Genomic DNA, 21,863 nt, shown 5'->3' with positions numbered 1-21,863 from the left:
AGCTCTGTGTTGGATGCTAAAGACTTGGATGGGTCTTTTCTTACAGCTTTGCTGACTATGACACACTTCTTTCTCTTAGGCTGGTTCCACTCCCTGTCTGTAGCGATCCTCAGAGCCACTATGGCATCTACAACATCAACACAATCTAGGCTTTACTTTGACAATCAAAGCTTCATGCAATAGTTCCTCTGGACCTATTTGCAGGGACTCCTCTGCCACAATGGCTTTCCTTGACCCCAGTGGAGGACTCCAAAGCTCCTTTTCTCACTGTCCTTCCTGACATTAAACCAGAGGCCAACTATTATGTTCCAAGGCCTGTTTGGGCCCCTCCTTGGATTATATTTGCATAAGATTTGGTTTGTTGTTGCTTTAGTAAGAGATCTCCTTAGGCATTTTCTTTTGACAAGTTGGGAGTTCAGCCAGATGGGGCATTGCCCTAAGGGTACCACTCCCTTTATTTCACTTCATGTCAAGCTTCTCGTTGCCTTCAGCATAAGCCTTCTTGCCAACATTGAATATCCCTGTGCCCCATTTTCCTCTTAAACTGTACACTTACATTTGCTCTTGCCCTGCTTGCTCTTTTTTGTTGTAGATCTTCATAAGAGTGATTACTAATAACCAAATGACAAAGTTATTATTAGGATATCTTGAAATCTCCTCTGCCAGTGAAATCAATCCAAAACTCTCCAATTTAGCTTCAGGCAGATTCTTTAGATGAGGAAAAAAGCAGGCACATCTGTTGTCAAAGTATCACAGTGATCTCTAGCTCCCATTATTAATATCATTTCCTTCTGAAACCTCTTAGGCTGGACATCCATAGCCCGTATTGCTCTTAGTACAATCATCTTCCAAGCTCCTATCATGATGACCAATTAAGCCGTGATTAGAGTCAACTGCTTTCCCAGCCCCAAGGCCTTCCACATTCCTCCCAAATACCACAGTGTAAGGCCTGTCACAGGAATAGGCTACTCCTTGGTACAAACTTCTGTCTCAGTTACTTTTCTGTGTCTGTGACAAAGCACTGTGACCAGGGCAGTTGATAGAAGAAAGAGTTTATGGGGATGTGTAGTCTCAGAGAGTGAGTTCATGACCACCATAGGTGGGCAACCTGGCAGTAGTAAGGCAGGCGAGGTGCTAGAGCAATAGCTGAAAGCTACATCTTGATCCATAGGAAGAAGGCAGGAATGAAAGATAAATGGAAGTGACATAGGCCTTTGAAATCTCAAAGCAGCCACCTCCCAACTCCCATGATGGCCACAACCCAGTGGAGGCCAGGAAATGGAATGTGGTGGTCAGAATGAGAAGGACTTTCATAGGTTCAAGTGTTTAAATGCTTAGTCTCCAACTGGTAGAACTTTCTGGGAAGGATTAGGAGGCATGGCCTTGGTGGAGGAGGTATGTCACTGGGAGTGGGCTTTGAGGTTTTAAAATGCAGAGTCATTCCCAATTTGATTTTTTCCTCTTCCTCTTTGTTTGTTGTCTCAATATGCGAGCCTAAACGGTGGCTGCCCTTGACAGACAGAGAGAAATGCAGATCTGGAAGCATATCTCAGATCCTCCCAAGGGAGATCAGCATGGTATCAAGGCTTCAGATGATGCTTCTGCACACTGAAATGCCTTCAGAAGGGATCCAGTCCAGCGTCACAGGCAACGATGAGACAAAAAAAAAAAAAAAAAGCAGACTCCTGCCGTGTCTGTCACTCATTAGCTCCAAGTTTCCTCTAACAGGTTTTCTTAGCTAGGCGAGATCTGTCACCACCCTGAAAATGGAGTATCCAGGATAATGCTTTCCAAAGCACTAGGCTTCAGTCCTCCAGGGCCTCCAGGGGATAGGGATTGTGTAAGGCTACCTGACAGAGCTGAGCCTCCGGGCTACAAACCCACTTCAAACAGAGCTCCTATGCTTTGATCAGTTTTAGAAATTGGGATTACAGTTAGATTCCCTTCGAAGCGAAGATTTCTCTGCTTTGCTTTTTCTTCTCAGCCAACCTCTGTTGTTCTGCATTGTCCATCAGCATTGTTAGTGTGGCCGTCAAAGCATTCAGATCATGAGCTTAAGGAAGGAACCTGCTTCTATTTTCTATACACCTCCCTTGGGGTACAGATGCGACCTTTAAAATGGCAAAACTTTCTGTTCCCAAGAGGACTGCTAAGTTACTTTCCTATCCTATTTTAACAAGTAATATCCAAGAAAGACACTAATGTGGAAAATTCTGAATTTGGCTTATATACTACCCCTGGTTTGCCTTTCAGTGAAAGCTCTGTGTCCTTTTCCCTTACAAAACAAAACAGTCCCACCAAGCAATGGGAATTTGATGCCTAAGATCAACATTATCAGTCCAGTTATACACCTAGACTAAGAATTCAGGGGGCATCTTTAGTGATTAGCATTGCCTTGTTAGTCCATTGTTATAGTCTCTTAGAATGTGCTTCATAAGGAAGCTACATGAGAATCAGGAAAAGATGCATCCAGTTTTAGGAACAGGCAGTGATGTCTCTGAACTGGGATGAACCGGAGTACATCAGCAGGGGAGCTTCTGGGGTGCCGTTGACTGGACACCTATGTACTACCCCATTTCCAGGAATTAGAGTTTTTCTAAAGTCATGACTTTATAGAGGCAACAGTAGGACAGTTTTTTAAAAAGCATTAGAGACAAATAGATGCTTTTAAAAATGGAAGTCAAGTGTGACTGCTGTATGCAGACACAGCCGTTTTGAGAAGATGATAGTTCTCTTTTAGGTTCATTCTTGAGTTTGAGCCAGAGGCATCTGGGAAAGTTTGTGGGAAGATCAAAAGCAAATGTTGGCCTGGAGTGATGGCTCATGGGGTAAGATGAACACTATGAAAAATATAAGGACTAGAGTGCATATCCCCAGCACCTATGTAAAAGCTGGGTAGGTGTGGTAGCCCACCTGTAACCCAGAACTTAGGAGGCTGAGGGGGGAAAACTAGATAGCTAGAATTGGTGAGCTCTGGGTTGAACTGAGGACAACTGTCTCAATATACAAGATGGATAGTGAGTGAAGAAGACATTGAATACCAGTGTCTGACCTTTGCAGCATGTATGTGTGCATTGGTATAAATATACCACATACTTTGTACACATGAACATGCATACATGAATACATCATCATTCTCTCTTTCTTTTTCTCTCTCTCCCCAAAAATAAAGAAGTAAGAGGAAAGAAGGAGGGAAACTTGTGTATTCAAAACCTCATGATAGCTAGAGAAAAGTGAAGCAGAGACATCATGGAAACAAATGAGGCCCTGGCAAGAGTCAGGGACCATATTGGGTCAGTCTTTATAAGTCATGAAAAAAAGATATGGTAAGATATAACTTTTCAAATAAGCTTTACCCTGGGAAAACATCTGACAAAAGACCATGGCATTCCCATAATTAGTGGCCCATATTTGAAAACAGTGCTTTCCAATTTTATATCTCACTTGAGTTTTATAGAGGGAGGCAGAATTGATAGTTTTCCTTGGGGACACATAAGAATTGCCTTGGGAAGGGGTGGAGTTGTATGGGGTGTATCATCCACACTTACCTTCAGCTCGTATCTCAAGCATCTCTGTTCTACGAATATTAACACCTCAAGTACAATACAACCAAAATCCAGCTTGCCTATGTCCATAAACAAGTTAGATTCTTCTTGTGCATGCTCTGTGTCAGCAGATATCAATTGGCACCAAATTGGTATAGGCTACCTGTCCAGTCAGTAACCATTATATGTCTGAATAGACAGGTGATAAATGAATAAAGTTCTGGAACCAAATGAAAAGGGAAAGAAGAAAGTGGGTGAGGGTGGGAAGTTATATGCTAGCAAAACAGAATCAGCCCTTAAGCTCACCCATATATTGGAATCACCTGGGGGTTGTACAAGAAAGTACTGAATCCCCCAGCAATCCTGATGTGATTTTTTGGGACACATTCCAGGTGTCCAGATTAGTTAAAGATTTCCCTGATTGTTTTAACCATCATAGTTGAAAGTGAATATTCAGGAGTTACTGAAACCAAAGACATCATTTCGTGCAGTTTCTTCAGGTGTGTGCATGTGTGCATTTGTATGTGTGTGTATGTGCATTGTGGCAGTCAAAGAACAAACTCTTGTATTATTTCTCAGGTATTGTCCATGTTTTTAAGAAGTGGTCTCTCACTGACCTGAAACTTGCCAATAAGGCTAGTCTGGCTTGTCAGAGAGTAGCAGAGATCCTCTTGTCTGAGCCTTATCTCCACACCCTCAATCCCTACCTGCGGTAAATTTCTTTATTCAAGGAATCCAGTCAAATTCTAGAGCCACTAGCCAATGCTTGTCACAAAAAAAGTCCCCCAAATATCTGATCTAAAGAGAGCTGATTGCTGATGCTTATCTTAAGGATCAAATTCCATAGACTATGGAAAGATTAAAGTCTTCAGCAAAACATACAGGGAACACAGGAGACTAGTGTGGCCCAAGAACCTTCCCTCCTGCATCCTGAACCTCTGAATGGGCAAAGACCTTCCTTGCCCTCTCTGGACAAAATTTCAGATTAGACATGAATTAGTTTTGTTCAACCAACCAACTTCATTCACAGACACCCAGAAATTCATTTCTACTGTTTCTATTTATTAGGCTGAAAGAGTCCAATGATAACAGAACATAGGAATTTCATTCTAAGAAAAAAAGATCAGCACATGTACACTGACCTGAGCACATGAGGTAGTGAAGTCTTGGAGGCAGCTTTCTACTCTGCTCTACTTTTCTACCTCAGACTTGAGCAAACATTCGACCTCTCTTTCTTGATCTGTCAAATAAGCAAGCACAGTGGTAGTCTCTGCCTCCAAGAGATTTAGTCAAAATTAAATAAAATGGAACCTTATTTTGCCTCCTGTTAAGTCTGCCTATAGTTGCTTAAGGAAGACCTTTATTAAGAGCTTGCTCAGTGATTTCGAGACCAGGAAGGATCATTGGTATTTGAGGCTTTCCCAGGACTTAGTCAGATGGCAGTAAAGTCCATCTGAGGGCTTCTCTACGAGAATGCCTGGTCCCTAGGCTGGGCTGGCTCATAGTGAATGGTGGTTAGTTAGGTCTTTCTATTCTTTGCAGCTAATGTGGGTTTTCCCAAAGCATGGGATACTCTGAGTTGTTGAACTTCCCACTTAAAAGCTAGTCTCACCCTAAGAGAGAGGAAATAGAAATTTAAGTCTATTAAGGCTTAATACATTCAACATCACTTTCTGTTCATCTTTCTGTTCGAAGCAGTTCCAGTGCTCTGCTGACAAGAGTATCTTAGTTAGGGTTTCTATTGCTGCAATAAAACCATGACCAAAAACTAAGTTGGGAAGGAAAGGGTTTATTTAGATTACACTTCCATATCACAGTTGACCATTGTGGTGGTTTGAACAGAAATGGCCCCCATAGGCTCCTATATTTGAATGCTTGGTCATTAAGAAGTGGCACTACTGACAGTGGCCTTGTTAGAGGAGGTGTGGCCTTGTTGTAAGAAACACATCCCTAGAGGTGGTCTTGATGCTACCTCTCCAGCACTATATCTGCCTGTACACCACCAAGCTTGCTGACATGTTAACAATAAAACATGTAAGTAAGCCCGAGTGAAATTCTTTCCTGTAGAAGAGTTCCTGTAGACATGGTGTCTTTGCACAGCAAAAGAACACTCACTAAGACAATCATCAAAGGACACCAGGGCAGAAACTCAGAGTAGGATCCTAGAGGCAGGAATGGATGCAGAGGCCTTGGCGGAGTGCTGCTTACTAAATTGTTCCTCATGGCTTGCTCAGGCTGCTTTCTTGCTTTCTTATAGAATCCAGGACCACCAGCCCAGGGATGGCACCATCCACAAAGTGCTGGGCCCTCTTCCAGTCAATCACTAATTTAAAAAAACAAAAAACAAAACAAAAAAACCTACAGGCTTGCCTACAACCTGATCTTCTGGAAGCATTTTTTTTTTTTTAAATTGAGATTCCCTCCTCTCAGATGACTTTATTTTGTGTCAAGTTGACGTAAACCTGTCCAGAACAGAGTTAGTCACCTTGCAAATGGAGTAATGATGCTCCAGCTTTGTGAGCATCTAGTCCACCGTCACATGCAAAGCACAGTGTTCAGCATATGTTAAATTATAATATCTTAAATAGCATCTATTGTGGCAATAACCAAATGGTATCCTAATCACCTCATGATGGCATTCTGATCTTTTCATGAAATTAATAGAAGTCATGATCAGCAAATAACTGAGTGAAAGAAAAGAGAGAGACCACAGGACTCACTGAAAAGGAACATCCCCTTCCCTGTGGGAGGCACTGAGTCACTCTGTGTTTGTTGAGCCGCATAAGGAAGTTGCTGTCACCATCCTTCCAGTGAAGCTATTATGATGTTGTATGGAAGAGGGGGCTTTCTGGAACATTCATTTCATTGGCAGTGATGGGTGTGACGAATGCTTTTGTGTGAAGGTGGCACCATCCACAAGGAACAGGATGACTCACGGAGTGAAATCATAGAGTTCACAGTGCTGCCAGGCTGAGAGCACTAGCTCAATGGGACTGAAAGAAAGATCAAGGAATTCCAGTCTTCGGATGCACATCTGGTGGGGAGAGAATGTAGTGCATCAGCTACGAGCATATATGGGTGATACTGAATTCTTTTCAAGGCAAAAGTACCTCACCATTCAAAAAAAAATGGATTACAGAAGGAAAATTACAAATAAGCCAATAAAAAAATGAGACTTACAAAGAATTCATTATGACGTGGGCATAACAAAGTTAGGAAAGTGCTTGTTGCTTATACATGAAGATCTGTGTTTGATCCTCAGAAACTGTACAAAGATGTAGGCTGTGGCGGTGCACACTTGTAGCTCCAGGGTTGGGGAGACAGAGACAGGCATTCCCCCGGGGCTCACTGAGCAACAGGCAATCTTGACAGTTTCTACATGCACGTGCATAACATGTGCATTCACACAAACACACACTCACACAAACACACCACCCACACAGATGGTGATTCCTCATGACAAAGTCGAGTTTATTGCAGTTATTGTAGGAACAGATGGTTATTTGCGGATAAAACTGTTTATAATATATTTTCTATTAGCCACATTAATACATGATGATTCATGTATAAATGCTTCAAAGATAAAAATCCAGCATCATAATTTTTTTTTTACTTGACACCCTCTCTACTGACTCTGGGCTGGCCTACTGACTTACTTTAATTAATTAAATATGGTAAAATAGGTGTGCCCACTCCAATACCATTTCCAAAGTCCCAATCAGTGAAATAATCAATGTGCAGGATAGTTTTGTCTACTTGATAAAAGTAGAATAATCTTTGAAGAGAGAATCTCAATTGAGAATATATTTCCAACAGATTTCCTGTAGGCAAGTCTGTGAGGATATTTTCTTATTAATTATTGATGTGGGAGGGATCACTGGAGACAGTACCACCCCTGAGAAGGTGTATACAAAAAACAAACTGAGCAAGACACCAAGCATCATTCTTCCATGGTCTCTGCTTCAGTTCCTACTTCCAAGTTCCCGCCCCACGTGAGTTCCTACCTTGGCTTTCCTCAATGGTGGACTGTTATCTGGAAGAGGAAGCCAAATAACCCTTTCCTCCCCAAGTTGTTTTTGTTCATGCTGTTTATCACAGTTATAGGAAGAAAAACAAAGAGTACCATGTATGAAATGACCAAAAATAAAGGGCATAAACATTAGAAAGGGGAAAAAAGAATCTCCATTTTAAGATGATGACTTTATGTTCATAAATCTAAAATATTTCTATTTTATTTTGATTTTCCTACTTACATAAACTTGCTGGGTATAAAATCAGTCTATAAATCCTACAGTTCTGTGATAAACTAGAGATCAAAAATGAAAATTTAAGAAGATAGCATGAAAAATATGTAAGGATAAATCAACATAAGAGATAAAGATGTATGAATAACTTACAAAAATCTAATTAACAGTTATTAAGATTACTAAAATGCTCATGGATTAGAGGCCATCATAATGTTTAAAATACAACTTCTCTTCCAATGAAATCCCACCCTCTAATTTTTAGTTAGCTAGTTCCAATGTATGTAGAGATTTACAAAGGGCAAATAAGACACTGAGGCGAGAAGACATGCCTTACCAGATAGCAACACTAAGGTAGAGCTAACTGTGGGGCCGAAGTAGGCCAATGGGCCAGTGGAATGAATTCAACACAGAGGCTGTATTACTTTACATCATCTATTACCTTATATGTTGTATATATCACCCTGTAGAGTTATGGATGCTTACTGTTTGACTGAGGTAATGACAGCTGGATAGGAAAAGCACAGACGATGTGAATACAATAATGGGGCATCCTTACACACACAGAGCATCCAAAATCTGCAAATCCAAAGTCTGTTTGCCAAGTGTCAAAACCCAAAGCTTTCTGGAAGTTCTATAGCTCGCCACACAAGACTGACCATATTCCAGACAGAAGCAAAGCACTGGCACACAAGACAGTGTGTGTGCACTTTGACCATGGCCTGTCATGTGAGATGAGGTGTGTTAAAATGCACATGAAACATAAGGTATGCTAAATTGACCATGTACTATCACTGGGTCTTGTGTGTTGCATCACTGGGATCTACAGTACTTGACAAGTTTGGAAGGAAGGTTAAATCTGGCCTGTTGGTTCAAGAGGGTCTTAGTCCAACATAGCAGGAAATGTACGGCAGAGTTCACAGCAGCAGGATTGTTTGTCAGATACTACTGACACTATGGTCAAGCTGGAAAGTTCCAGAACTTTGAAGGCCCACTCCTAGTAACCTGCTTCAACAAGTCAGCCCCTGCTGAAGGAACCACATACCTCTAACTTGCTGCTTACTAAGGAAGACACGTTTAAAACAGCAGCCCGTGGGAGACACATCAGAGTCAAACGATAACATTCCATGTTTTCGATTTTTAAAGGAAATAAAAACACAGAACAAACCTGGGGGTGTGAGTGTAAAGATTTTGTTATAGGGATATTAACTATAACCTTGTCTTGTTGTGGGAGGAAAACCCAAGGCAATAGACCACTGCCTGCCATGTTACCAGAGTGTGAGTCAACTATATCACAACACACAGAGCCACAGAGCAGAACCCAGATTCTTGATTTGATGGAACCAAAGAGCATTCCTCTGCCTCTAAAGAGAGTCAAGATGCATAAGCAAGTGGGGGATGTTTACAATACATTATGCACAGATGTTTCTGTGCTTTAAAGTAACTAAGGAACACTTACGCATGGTGGATTCTATTTACGTGATGGTGTTATTGGTGGCTCTGGGTTTTGTTTTGTTTTGATCGTTTGTAGATTAATTCAGAGCAATGGGTATGGATAACTTTTGAAGGAAATGGAAAGAAGACAAACTATTTAATTGGAAACAATAGTGACAAAAGTGCCTAGAGATGTAAAAGTGGGACACGAGGCAGAGTTTAAAAAAGTAAATTTGGAAAACACCTGGAGTCCTCCCAATACCCACAAGTTCATCTGAGGATGGCTTTTCCCTGCCAGTGGCCACCCACCTGGCTGTGTTTGTCTCCAGCATTTGCAGCTCTGGCATTGAAAAATCAGATCCAGCTGTGGGCTTGGAGGTACACAAGGTGTGACACAGGGGCAAATGTGAGGGGCTCGCCTCAAAACAAAGTGTCCTTCACACTGTAGGTCAGACTAACCTGCTTGGAAAGTTACTAGGCAGTGAGAAACCTTGTCTCAAACAAACAAAAGAAAAAAAAATCAAGGTGAACAACTGAACAGCGTCTGAGGAACAGTGAGTGATTGACACGATTGCCTTCTTACTCCCACAAAAGTATGCCTGCACACACATGCCTGGGTGCTGTACACACAAACACACACGAGCACACACAGAGACAGACAGACAGAGACAGACAGATAAACAATCTTGACTCTAGCTGGTGAAAAAATCCTCCAGCTATCCCAGAGAATAGACTGTTCCTCCCTCCAACCCCCTCTCTCTGGTTTTCTGTCTCTAACAGAGACCAAGAGAGGAAAAATGAAATGTACTTGACATGCGTTAGCAAAGAGGTGGGCATTCTGGTGACAAAGCATTGATCCTCTGCAAACAGTTTCAGGTGAAGTGGGCAGAAGATAGCAGCCCCAGGGCTTGAGCCTCCCTTCACAGTGGGCACCTGGCACAGGCAGACAACAAGCAGTGAGCCAGCAGAAGGAACCGCTTGGTCAGCACAGGTGCTTTCATCAGATGAAGTGGGGTCACCTTTTACACTCCTGTTAACTCCTTGGGTGGAATTACCCAACGGGTAAGCTATGTATGAGGGTTTTCACCATGTGATGGATCCTCTTGACCCTAGAGAGAGTGGCTTCACCTCTAGGCCAGCACTTCTAAAGGCAAAGCATGTCACAAATGTACAGAATTAACAGTGTACTTTATGGCACATAAGGAATGTAAGGCAATACAAAATAAAGGCAAAAAGTGGGAAGGGGTGTTTTCAGTAACTCTTCCCGTGTGTGAAGCAGGTAGGGGCTTCTTATACCTTCTATGTCTGGGATGATTTGCAGAGTATTGGCATTTTGGGGGACTACCACAGTTAATCCTCAGGATAAACAAAGCCTGAAGAGAGGACAGGATAGCTGGGTGGGAAAGGAGCTGGTGAGTCAACACAGGAAGTTTCAGTGGAGGCTTGTAATTAGAAAGAGAGACACTGGAAAGCAGGTGGGCTGACTCATAGTAGTCCCTGAATTTGGAGAGAGCTAATTTAAATAGAATATGTGTTGTTTCAGAACTGAGCAATACATATTGTGCCTTCCATAGAATGAAAATAGGATGGAGTTATGGTGGGACACTCTTACTGAACTCTGAAAACATCCTGCAGCAAATTGCTTCTGTGAAATCTTCCTGCTGTTTGGGATGTATGTTTTCCCTGATAACCTTCTTTGAAGATGTGATACCAAAAAAAAAAGCCAAAAAATCCCTCCTCCCATCCATCAGATAGTATGGGAAAGCCACGGCCACTTTGTCTTACTAGTGGCAAGCCTGATAAAGCTGAAACAAAAAGAGTATGGGGGCTCTCATCAAACTGGCTGAATTCCCTGCCCCTGCAAAAATGACCTTACAGAAATCTGGGGCAGTCTGAAGTTCCAGCTGTTAGCATTCGGCCAGGGAATAAAATGTTCCTTCCTTTTCTGTATATTTTCTTTACCAGATGAAAGAAAATAAAGGGTTCAAAGAAATGCACAGAAATCTGTAGAAAACCTTAAACGTGGCATCTCCACGACTTTGCAAAATCAAGACTGGAGATGTTTTTATGTGCACTTTCCCATGCTTATTGATTTGGACCTGGGAGTCTATGGTACTGCGCTGATTTTCAGTATGCAAAATGAAAAATAACTGTTCTGTCTAAGGGGCACTCCTGTTGATTAAACTGCAGTGAGGACTAAGCTGATTAAAGGCACAGGGTAAAGCACTGCTGAGCCTCTCTCACTTTTGTCCCAGGTATCCTTCTATAGCACAGAAACGGAAACTTCAGCCAGAAGAGAGGAATTCAGTGACTCCATGCCAACAGAAACAGAGCTCTGCATTTGTTTCCTGAGCCTACTTGCACTTGGAAGGTTTCTTTCCTCACAAGAAACATGTGTTACAGGATATAAAAGTGGCTTTCAGTTTGGGGTTAGAACCCGAGACAGAAAGACAACGGAGAAAAATTTCAGCTCAGCCTTTCTAGATTGGAAATGATGCATGAAGTTTGCTGTTTCTCCAAGATTTCAGAACAGGTATGACATGGTGCTTAATTTAATCACCCAGTGAATCACCTTTTCTCTGTGAGATGTTAACACTGATGTAAGATGTTTCCATGTGAGGAACAAGAAAGACTTTAGACACAGAAAAGCTTCAAGGATTGGTAAATAGAATAGTGTGGTCTGCACCCCACTAATTTTTCTTGCCATCCCTGAGAGGTCCTATGGGCTGTAGCAATGCATCATTTAGATAGCCCCTTCAGCTGGTTCATGGAAAAACTAACAAAAATTGATGCTGTTATCTGAGGTTTTCTTGTGTGATTCGTCTAGCTCTTTACATTCATTATGGGTTTTGCCCTTCTTTAATAAAATGGCCTGATATTGCCTTCAGATGTTGCAGAAAACTTTTTGGCTGGCTGGAAAAAATATTAGAAATAAATAAGTTCATTGCAAGGACATCCAGACTGTCCATTTGAATGAACGTACTGTGCCAGGCAGGTTGTGTAGGCTTTCTCTCCCCAAGCTGAACAGCACTAATGACTTTCTAAAAAGTACGTCCTAACTTGTATCCACAAAGGTTATATGCGAGGCTCATCTTCCAAAGCCCGGGAATAAGGATAGGAGTGGGCAACTAGATCCCACCCCTTACCGGAATTTAGCCTCTAGCAGGAAGACAGACATCAAGTTAGAAATCAGCAAGGAGGCTTGAGGAGCATATGGAGAGAATTGACCATGCTAACCTAGGCATTTAGAAACTCCAGTCCATGAAGAAGCAGAGACTGCTAAAAGAAGCTCGAGACACTCCCAAGCCAAGAAGAGGCACACTCTATAGATCACCAGAAATGGCAGAGAAAGGCAATTTCACTGTGTTGTTCAGATTTCAGTCTCTGTGCATGCTGCCTTGGTTTCTAGGCCTGCTCTCTGCACATTTAAAACTGTCTTCATTTCCTCTGTGATGCTTTTGGGAAAACAATATAAAAATGAGAACTACTCTTTGTTGAACATGGTGTGCCAAATCCACCAGACCTTTACAGAACCCTAACTTCTGTCCGTCCTTGAAGACAAAAGGTTCGGATCACTTACTCGGATGATCAGTGAGCTAACATTGGATTCAGAACAAGACAGGAGATGCTCAAATGGCAGATTCCCAGTGCTTCACGGAGGTTTCTCCCCTCATGATCTATAAAATATTTCATCAAGATGACCAGTAGAGGGATATTTCAATTAAAAGCACTGCCAAAAAGTAATGAAACAATTATGAATTAATTAATAATTGGCCCAGGCCCTTCCAGCTGTTTTAAGTTGGACTCTCAGAGGATATAGAGCTGGGAACTTGAATTTTAACAAGTAACCCAAGTGCATCCCATGTATGAGACTTTCTAAACTTCAGCTAACTTCCAGGCACTGGTGAGAAAAAATGGAGCGGCCAGAAACGAAGCCTGCTGCTCATGCAGTCTCAGTGTCTCAGCCACACTCTCAGGCTGTTCATCTCACCTTCGGATGAAACACTACATGGCAAAGTGCTCATGATTTCCAAACTGCAGATCATTTAGCCTCCCACTCAGGCAAACGCTCTAGGCAGGGCTCAGGAGAGTTGCTGGCTCAAGCTTCAGCCAAGCTGTGAAAAGTGAGGCTTTTCCAGAGGAAGTAAGATAAGGCAGAACTTAGAAAAACAAACATCCTGAGGCCGGTGTGCCAAGGGCCACTGGCAAAATCTATAGTCCAACGCTAAGTGAGTTAAACAAACATATTACCGGGCCATCCAGGAAACTTGAAGCAGATGCTGGAAGTAGGGTGTGTGTTTTCAACCCGGGGAGAAATATCCTGAGGAGTGATGATGATACGGAACGAGGCACAGAGTGTGCAGAGTCAGGACAAAGTGAATCGCCAGCAGGCAGTGTACCTGCGGTGGGCAGGCAGTGTTCCAGTCCTGTGGTTCAGAGCCAATTTAGGCCAGGAAGGCGAATTGTGTCCTACTGTTGGAGCTGTTAGGGTCTGGGCTAAGGCAGCCTTAACAAGCTAGGCTTAGGCTAACACTTGGGAGCTTTGGAATGCTAAATTGGTGGGGTACTGCCTGCTCACCCATTACTTCATGTGAAATAACTGTTCTGATTCAAAATAGGGATGAGAGCAGTGTTCTACAAACATCCTCAGCAATGCCCCAGATCCTCTTCTGATACGAATTTGTGTTTTGGAGGAAACTCGAAATACCAATGTCTGGTAAAAAAATAAATAAATAAATGATGAGCTGTGTTGGCGCTCTACACAACTTCACCTGGTGAAGTAGTGTCCAGTAGTGTGCTTAGCAATTCCTCAGCACGGAAGACACAGTGGCCCAGCAGTTTGCTGGTTTTTGAATAATAACAGCATAGATTCCCATTCGTTATTTTGGTTTCCAGAAGATGCTAAGACTGAGCATGGTGGCACATACCTATAATTCAGCAATTGGACGTAGGTACATCATGAATTCCAGGCCAACCTGGCCTACAGAGTGAGATCTTGTCTCACTAGGGAAATACTGAGGGAGGTAGAAATGGATGGATGGATGGATGGATGGATGGATGGATGGATACTTTAGGCCTTTCCCCTGGGAACTCAGTTTTTGGTAATATTCTAGCATTGCTGGATCTGGCTTTACAGCAGTTGGGGCAGGTTTCTCCCAGTTGTCTGTGTGGGCTCGTGTCAGAGTTGGAGGCATTCTCTGACATGGTCTCCCCTGGAGCTCTCTCTTTCTCCTACTCATTCCCTTTCACATGATGACATTTAATTAGCCATCTTTTTTTGCTTGCTTTTAATTAAGGAAACACTGTTTGCACTCTTCTTAGAATCATTCACTGAATGCCATCTAGACTCTTGACATTTATTTAGGAAATAGCATTTTTGTAGAGTTTTTATAGCATGAATATTAGATGATGAGGATAATTCAAAACCCTCCATAGAAACAGGCCCCTACTCCCTTCTGCATTTTATAGAGCAGTGAGGTCAGCCTTGAAATCTCAGCTGCACTTCGGATTTATAGTAGCAGCAATGAGTTGGAAAATGTTGGTGTATTTTAAGCTAGCCACCCAAACTTTGGCTATGTCTTGAGAAATGGTATATAGCTTCTCAGCCAAAATAGCTGCAGGGGAGGGGCTGGGGTGTTGTTCCATGTACAACACTAGTTTAGCATAGGCCAGGTCCTGGATTTGATTCCTAGTGCCACCAAAAATAACTGTCCTTAGGAAGCGATTGCCTTTACTACCAGTGCTTTCTAAACATTATAGTTATCAAGGAATACCCAATTATTCTCTTAAGTAAGAAATTTGAGATCTCTTTGTGGGTTCCTGAAGGGTATTCTCTATGGGCTTGCGGGTGGGAGAAGAAAAATGAGGGGAAAGGAGGTGGATAAAGGAAGACAAAAGGCAGGAAGGATGGAAGGAAGAGAAGGAAGGAGGAGGGAGGGAGGTAGGGAGGGAGGGAGGGAGGGAGGGAAGGAGGGAGGGAGGGAGGGAGGGAGGGAGGGAGAGTGGTGGCAACCTCTTTTCTTTTTTTCTTTTTTGGGTTTTTCGAGACAGGGTTTCTCTGTGTAGCCCTGGCTGTCCTGGAACTCACTCTGTAGACCAGGCTGGCCTCGAATTCAGAAATCCGCCTGCCTTTGCCTCCCAAGTGCTGGGATTAAAGGCCTGCACCATCACTGCCCGGTGGCAACCTCTTTTCTTATTTCTTTTATTCCATTCAGATAATTTATTCTTTCTAGTCTACACACCCAGCCTCTTGGTTTTAATAAAAAGGATTTTTTTTTTCTGTAGGAAAACCCTCCTATTCCCCATAATACTGAGAGAGATGTGTTTGCTAGAGAGCTCTCACAACAAAACTTACCTGATTCATTCTTTCCAGGGCATCTCTTAAGATCAGCACAAGTCAAGGACATAGGCTCTAGAGCCTGTTGTTTGGCTCTAAGTTGTCCTGCCCCCATTTTCTGTAATCTTTGGGCAACTGTAACGCTCTTAAAGTGGTAAGCGCACCGTGTGTATGCAAAGACACATGGGCTCACATGGCTCCCAGGTCTCCAGAGTCGAGGGCAAAATTAACCTCAAGAAGGGAGAAAGTACAGCACTGGGCACAGGGAACAGTGACTGGAATGACTGCAGGAAGACTTAAACCTTCTAAAATTACATAGGCATATTCTCATCTAGATGTATCACATGCATTTAATGAGTATTAATGTAACATAATTGACATCTGATCTAATCTTAGCACGACCTCACATTTCTGGTCTCAGAAGCACCTACTGGGAGGAAGCTGCTCCTCCCAGCACACACCCATTCTTGTCACCTGAGTTCTTCCCTCTTGCATCTAGTATCTAGGGGCTAGTTTTTCAGCACTCTTCAGTTAAGTACTATTTTAAAGCAAACCTATAAATGCCGCACACCTACACTATATTCTAAACCCTGGAGCCTCTATTGCCTGAGCTCTCTGATGATATCAAACAAATTAATATTAAAGTGTTGGGAGAGTATTATATTGATAAAATAAGATGAATCTGCAACTCAGAAAATTTAAAAGTTTATCTTTGACCAGGGAGCTCTTGGGCTCCTTGGAATGGGACTTATACTAAGATTCTGGCTTTAAATTGGGTTGGAATCCCAACTCTACTCTAGACAGGGCATGAATAAGTCATTCCACCTTATGGAGTTTCAATGTTTCCCTTTTATGTTGAGATAATGGGTACTTCTCCACAATTACTTTCATGAAGCATAAAGTAATATTCTCCTAAGGTCTGGGCTAAAGACTGGAAATGTGATGACTATATGTGTACATGTAGGGATCAGGTGATGGAGTAGACATAGTGCCCAGCCACACCCACCCACTTCCAGAATTGTAAGATGGTGACAATGCTTGTGTCCGTGTGCATGTGGCCTGCATGCCTGGTCCTCAGAGCCCTAGCCATGACTCTCAGCCACCTTATCCTGTTCAGTGTGAACAGAACTAGACTCATAGAATTTTCCAGAAATCTTGCCTTTGTCAGTTTGAATCTAGTCATTGCCAGAGGGATGGTAAAAAAGTTCTCAGGGATGGTGGTCTGACAGTCAGAAATATGTGTGAGCTAAATGGAGTTTCCTGACATGGGGTTGGGAGGATATACTGGCACACAGTATTCCAGAAGATAATGCCAACATGGACAGACTTTACAGTAACCTGTATGCACCCATGAAAATCCTGGCTTCTCTAGATATAGTCGTTGCTGCAGCTGTTAGAGCCAATCAATATTGGCAGAGTAACCTTGCAGAGAGCTGTATCCAAAAACTATGCTGAGCTCTAGTCCTATGTAAACTGGAGGACTGTGGCAGTGCCTGCAGTAATGCAGAGTTCTGATAGCAAGGGCACCTTCTCAGGAACCAGATGCCACAGTCTCACATGATAAAACATTTCAGATTACTTCAGGAAACAGTACAGCAAAGGAATCCTCATCAGACTTTGATTCTTCTGTATGCACTGAAGTCAAAGATCCCCATTGTGGTTCTCAATGGTGCCCCAGGATTCATCAACAAGTGTGGTGCTTGGAATGCCAGGACATTGGTAAAGGAACTTGGGAGAAGTGTTAGACATTGAGCTGTGGTTTCTTTCCAGCAAATTAGCCTGGCAGGTGCTACTGGTGGAATCCCATTCGGAGAAGTCTACATGGCATAAGACCTCTACCCAACCCTAGGGTCTATATCTTCTGTATATTCAAGAGCAAGAGGGGCCATAGGATGTCTTCATTTGACTATTTTTGTTATATTACCTGAAATTTGCTATGAGCCAACTGCAAAAATCATTTGTTGAGAGTGTTGGTCTTGTTGCCCTAGGATATGAAAAAATACTTGAAAATATTAAAAAAGAAAAGAACCAGGCATTGGTGGCGCATGCCTTTAATCCCAGCACTTGGGAAGCAGAGACAGGAGGATTTCTGAGTTCGAGGCCAGCCTGGTCTACAGAGTGAGTTCCAGGATCAGCCAGGGCTACACAGAGAAACCCTGTCTTAAAAAAAAAAAAAACAAAAAAAAAAAACAAAAAAAAAACAACCTTAAAAAAGAAAAGAAAAGAAAAGGAAGGAAGGAAGGAAGGAAGACAGACAGACAGGAAGGAAGGAAGGAAGGAAGGAAGGAAGGAAGGAAGGAAGGAAGGAAGGAAGGAAGGAAGGAAGCAAACAAGCAAGCCAAGACAAATAGCCCAGTGGTTAAGAGCTGACTGCTCTTTGAGAACTCCCGAGTTCAATTCCCAGCAACCACATGATGGCTCACAGCCATCTATAGTGAGATCTGATGCCCTCTTCTGGTGTGTCTGAAGACAGTGGCAGTGCCAATGTACTCACATATGTAAAATAAACAAATCTTTCGAAAAAAGAAAGAAAAAGAACGAAAGAAAGAAAAAAATGAAAACTATTTTGTTCTTCAGATAGTCTACTCTTACAGACCAAATGGAAAAGAGGTTAGAACATTCTTTGGCCTTCATCAAAGCCAGAAGAGAAATAATGTTGCCAACAGGTCATTATTTAGCAAAGTTGTTGTACAGAATGAAGATTTGGTGAGGTGTGCCCTCAGAGGCCTCACTGCTTTTAAGTATGCTCAGTCTAACTCTGTGTTCTTGCCAAGTCAGGCAGGTTATTTGCTTAGAACAGGGATGGTAATGAAGATGATGTATATGTCTTGCAATCGGTGACCCTGACACCATCCAAGAGTATTTTCCACAGAGTTTAAAGCGAGAACAAAGAAAGCAGAAGTCTTCAACGCCATTGATCAATATGTGATTGGCAGGCACCATTGGTGAGGCTGAGGTAGTCAAAGCAAAAAGAAGTTGTTCCCTACATTGCAGCTCCTTCTTGTTCTACTATTGTGTGATTGAGGTTTGCAGTTGTGATTGAGGTTTGCAGTTAACTGGGGATCGTCTCGGCCTATGAGAATTGTCAGTACATCCATGATCTTCACTTAGGAAGCTTCAGATTTTGTAGTGAATCTCACATGTGGCATTTTGAAAGCACCTTTGAAAACGTATATCATTTGTGTCATTTTTTAAAAATGGAAGTAGATACATATGTATTCATCTCAGTTCTGCCCCCTCCTAGCTGTGCAAGCTTGGGTTAGCTGATGCTGCCTGGGAATAATGATCTACAAGAGTGTTTTGAATCCTTAAGGCAAATTAGTTAATGTGCAAATCTAAAATGATTACTTAATGTAAGCTATCTAAAATGATTAGCATGGTATACAGCATGTAATCAATAAGTTACACAATGCTTATTTTTCTAGTTTAAGCATTTTAAAAATAATATTTTTGTTCTATTCTGGTTACTTTAAATATTTCCCTGTGATAAACTATATGTAACAAAGCCTCTCAGGCATCTTTTTGCAGTGCACACTCAGTGACATAAGGTCAAGGTTGTAGAGCCCTCGCTACCACTCATGTGCATAACACTCTAATTATCTCAACCCCAAATTCTTTAACCATCACAAACAACTCTGTGCTCTCCAGCTCGCTCCTCCAGAGCTTCTAACCCTAGGAATTCATCCGTTCTAGGCCCTCTTGTAAAAGCAGAGTCACGCAATGACTGTCCTTTGTGCCTAGCTTCTGCCATGTGGAAAGATTTTTTTCTGGGTGTTTCTTTTGGGGTTGTTGACATTGCTTTGGGGTCTGCAGTGTGGCAGGACATCATGGTATAAGTGCTTGGTGAGGATGCTGCTCACCTGAGGAAATCTTGGAAGCAAGAAGAGAGAGGAAGAGGCATGGGTCCAAGAACTCCCTTGAAAGGGTAAAGGCTTTCCCCTAGTGACCTAATTTCTTCACATCAGATTCTACTTAACAGTTCTAGGGCCTTCTAATAGCATTACAGACTGGCAAACAAGCCTTCCACACAGGGCTCTGTGGTGGAAACATTCAAAGAGCTAGTGATATTTTGGATCCGATAACTTTTTGTTGGGTGGGGGCTGTCACACGCACTTTGGAAAATTTAGCCACATCTCTGGTCTCTATCTCCATTTCTTTCCCTTTTTCAACAATCAAAAGATGTCTAGACATTGCAGTCACACTCTGAAAGTCCCAGTGCCTCAGACAAGGAACACTGTCCCCTAGAGCACGCATGCCTTCACCGATTGTAAAAGAAGCATGGGGGACAGAGAGTTCTAGGTGATATCTTTTCATGTTGCTTCTTCCTTACTGTGGGAAGACATTTTCATTATTCTCCTGGGAGGGCTGGAGAGACAACCAAAAGTTCAGATAGAGCAGCGTGTGTTCTGCTGCTGGTGTCTAGATTAGTCATGCTTGACTAAATCAGCATGGAGCATGATGTCAATGCTAAGAGCTAGAAAGGGACAAAAGCAGACACAAATAACAGTGGGCTTCAATACCATTGCTATGAATACGCAATAATTTTGTCAAAATTTGCATAATATTATACATGACACCCACATCCACAAAAATGGTAGGATTTTTTTGCTTCTCAGTGAGACAGCAGAAAGTTGCAACACATAAACCTGCTGAACAGCAATTTATTTTGTTGTTATCTCTAGGGAACAGAAATCAAGAGAGAGAGAGAGAGAGAGAGAGAGAGAGAGAGAGAGAGAGAGACAGTGCTCAGAGCACAGTGTCTGATGAGGACTGTATCAAAGTTATTTGATGTTGTTGCTCATTAAATAGGATGCCTAGATCTAGACCAGTGAGATGGTCCAATGACCTGAGCCAGACCAGAAGCCTCTAGGACCCAATGGAAAGACTGACTCATGAAAACTGTTCTCTGATCTATACACACTTAGGGGGAGGGGGCTGAGAGGGGAGGGAAGTTAGGAGGGAATAGAGAAGGAGGAGGGAGAAGGGAGAGATGCAATTTAGAAGATTAAAGATGTTCAAATCCTTAGGAGTTACTCATTTCAGTGATCTGCGGAATATGGACTCTGCCATAAGCAGTACTTTGATCACACCCTTCCCTAAGAGGCTGCCAAGAAAGCTGATGCTTAATTAAACCTTCAAATTGCATTTGTTTTGAGGCAGATCTCACTATGAAGCCATGGCTGGCCTGGAGCTCTGCTATGTAGACCAGGCTGATTTCAAACTTACAGAGATCTGCCTGTTCCCCCCCCCCCTGCTGTGTGCTGTGGCAAAAGGGATGAACCATGACACCCAATTAAGCATTTGGATTTGAAGAAGGCAGCGCAAACATGGAGCAAAGTGTTTGCTGCATGTCACAGAGACCAGAAAGGATGAGGAGGTAAAAAGCCAGGAATTTGGAAATTCCTAAGCTTGTGCTATTTCCATCTGTCTTCTGAGTTCTAGCTGCTATCTCTCCTACCCCCATTCTACTTCCCTTACCTTAATGCTGGGGGTTCAGTCCACACAGCATTAAGCTTATGACAGATGCTCAGTCAATGATTTATGCTAAACACAAGACCCAAGCCACAACTAAGGGAAATATATTAGACAAACTTATTTTGTGTGTGTATGTATGTGTGTGCAAGTACATGTGTGGGTGCACATACACATGTGTGCATATGCATGTGGAGACCAGAGGACAGCTTTGTGTGTTGTTTCTCTATCATTAATCATTTTCACCACCTTGTTTCATTCTCTGGGAAAGGATTTATCATTGGCTTGGAGCTAACTTAACTGTCCAGTGATCAGTCTGTCTTTTCCTCTCTACTGCTGGAATTATCAGGCTACCATATATGGATTCTGGAATTTCTCTAAATGAGTTATTTCTTCAGCTCTAAACAAACTTATTATTGAAGATATTATTTACCTCCCAAACAAATAATATTGTGGCTTTTTAATTTTCCATTTGTTTTGAGAATTTCTTTTTTTTAAAGATTTATGTATTTGTGTTATGTATGTAAGTTCACTGTAGCTGCCTTTAGACACACCAGAAGAGGAGGACAGATCCCATTACAGATGGTTGTGAGCTACCATGTGGTTGCTAGGAATTGAACTCATGACCTTTGGAAGAGCAGTCAGTGTTCTTAACCACTAAGTCATATCTCTAGCTAGAGAATTTTTTTTTTTTTTTTTTGTTTTTGGTTTTTTGGTTTTTTTTTTTTTCGAGACAGGGTTTCTCTGTGTAGCCCTGGCTGTCCTGGCACTCACTTTGTAGACCAGGCTGGCCTCGAACTCAGAAATCCGCCTGCCTCTGCCTCCCGAGTG

General features: G+C 42.3%; 1 long non-coding RNA gene across 6 annotated transcripts in view; it reads left to right on the top strand.

The window, feature by feature from the left end:
- The window catches only part of LOC115031311 (uncharacterized), a 395,022-nt gene that overhangs the window by 352,485 nt on the left and 20,674 nt on the right, over positions 1-21,863 (top strand). For 5 of the 6 annotated variants that reach the window (XR_015047588.1, XR_003836931.2, XR_015047587.1 and 2 more), the window contains one exon: positions 11,479-11,756. The exons of the other annotated variant lie outside the window; for it this stretch is intronic. This is a non-coding gene — a long non-coding RNA (uncharacterized LOC115031311). The remainder of the gene's footprint in view (positions 1-11,478; positions 11,757-21,863) is intronic. 6 annotated transcript variants of the gene reach the window in all.

Source organism: Mus caroli, unplaced genomic scaffold (genome assembly GCF_978045245.1).
Source record: "Mus caroli unplaced genomic scaffold, Mus_caroli_1 scaffold_7, whole genome shotgun sequence".
Classification (NCBI taxonomy): domain Eukaryota; kingdom Metazoa; phylum Chordata; class Mammalia; order Rodentia; family Muridae; genus Mus; species Mus caroli.
Note: the sequence above shows the minus strand (reverse complement) of the source record. Positions and strands in the feature narration are given on the sequence as shown.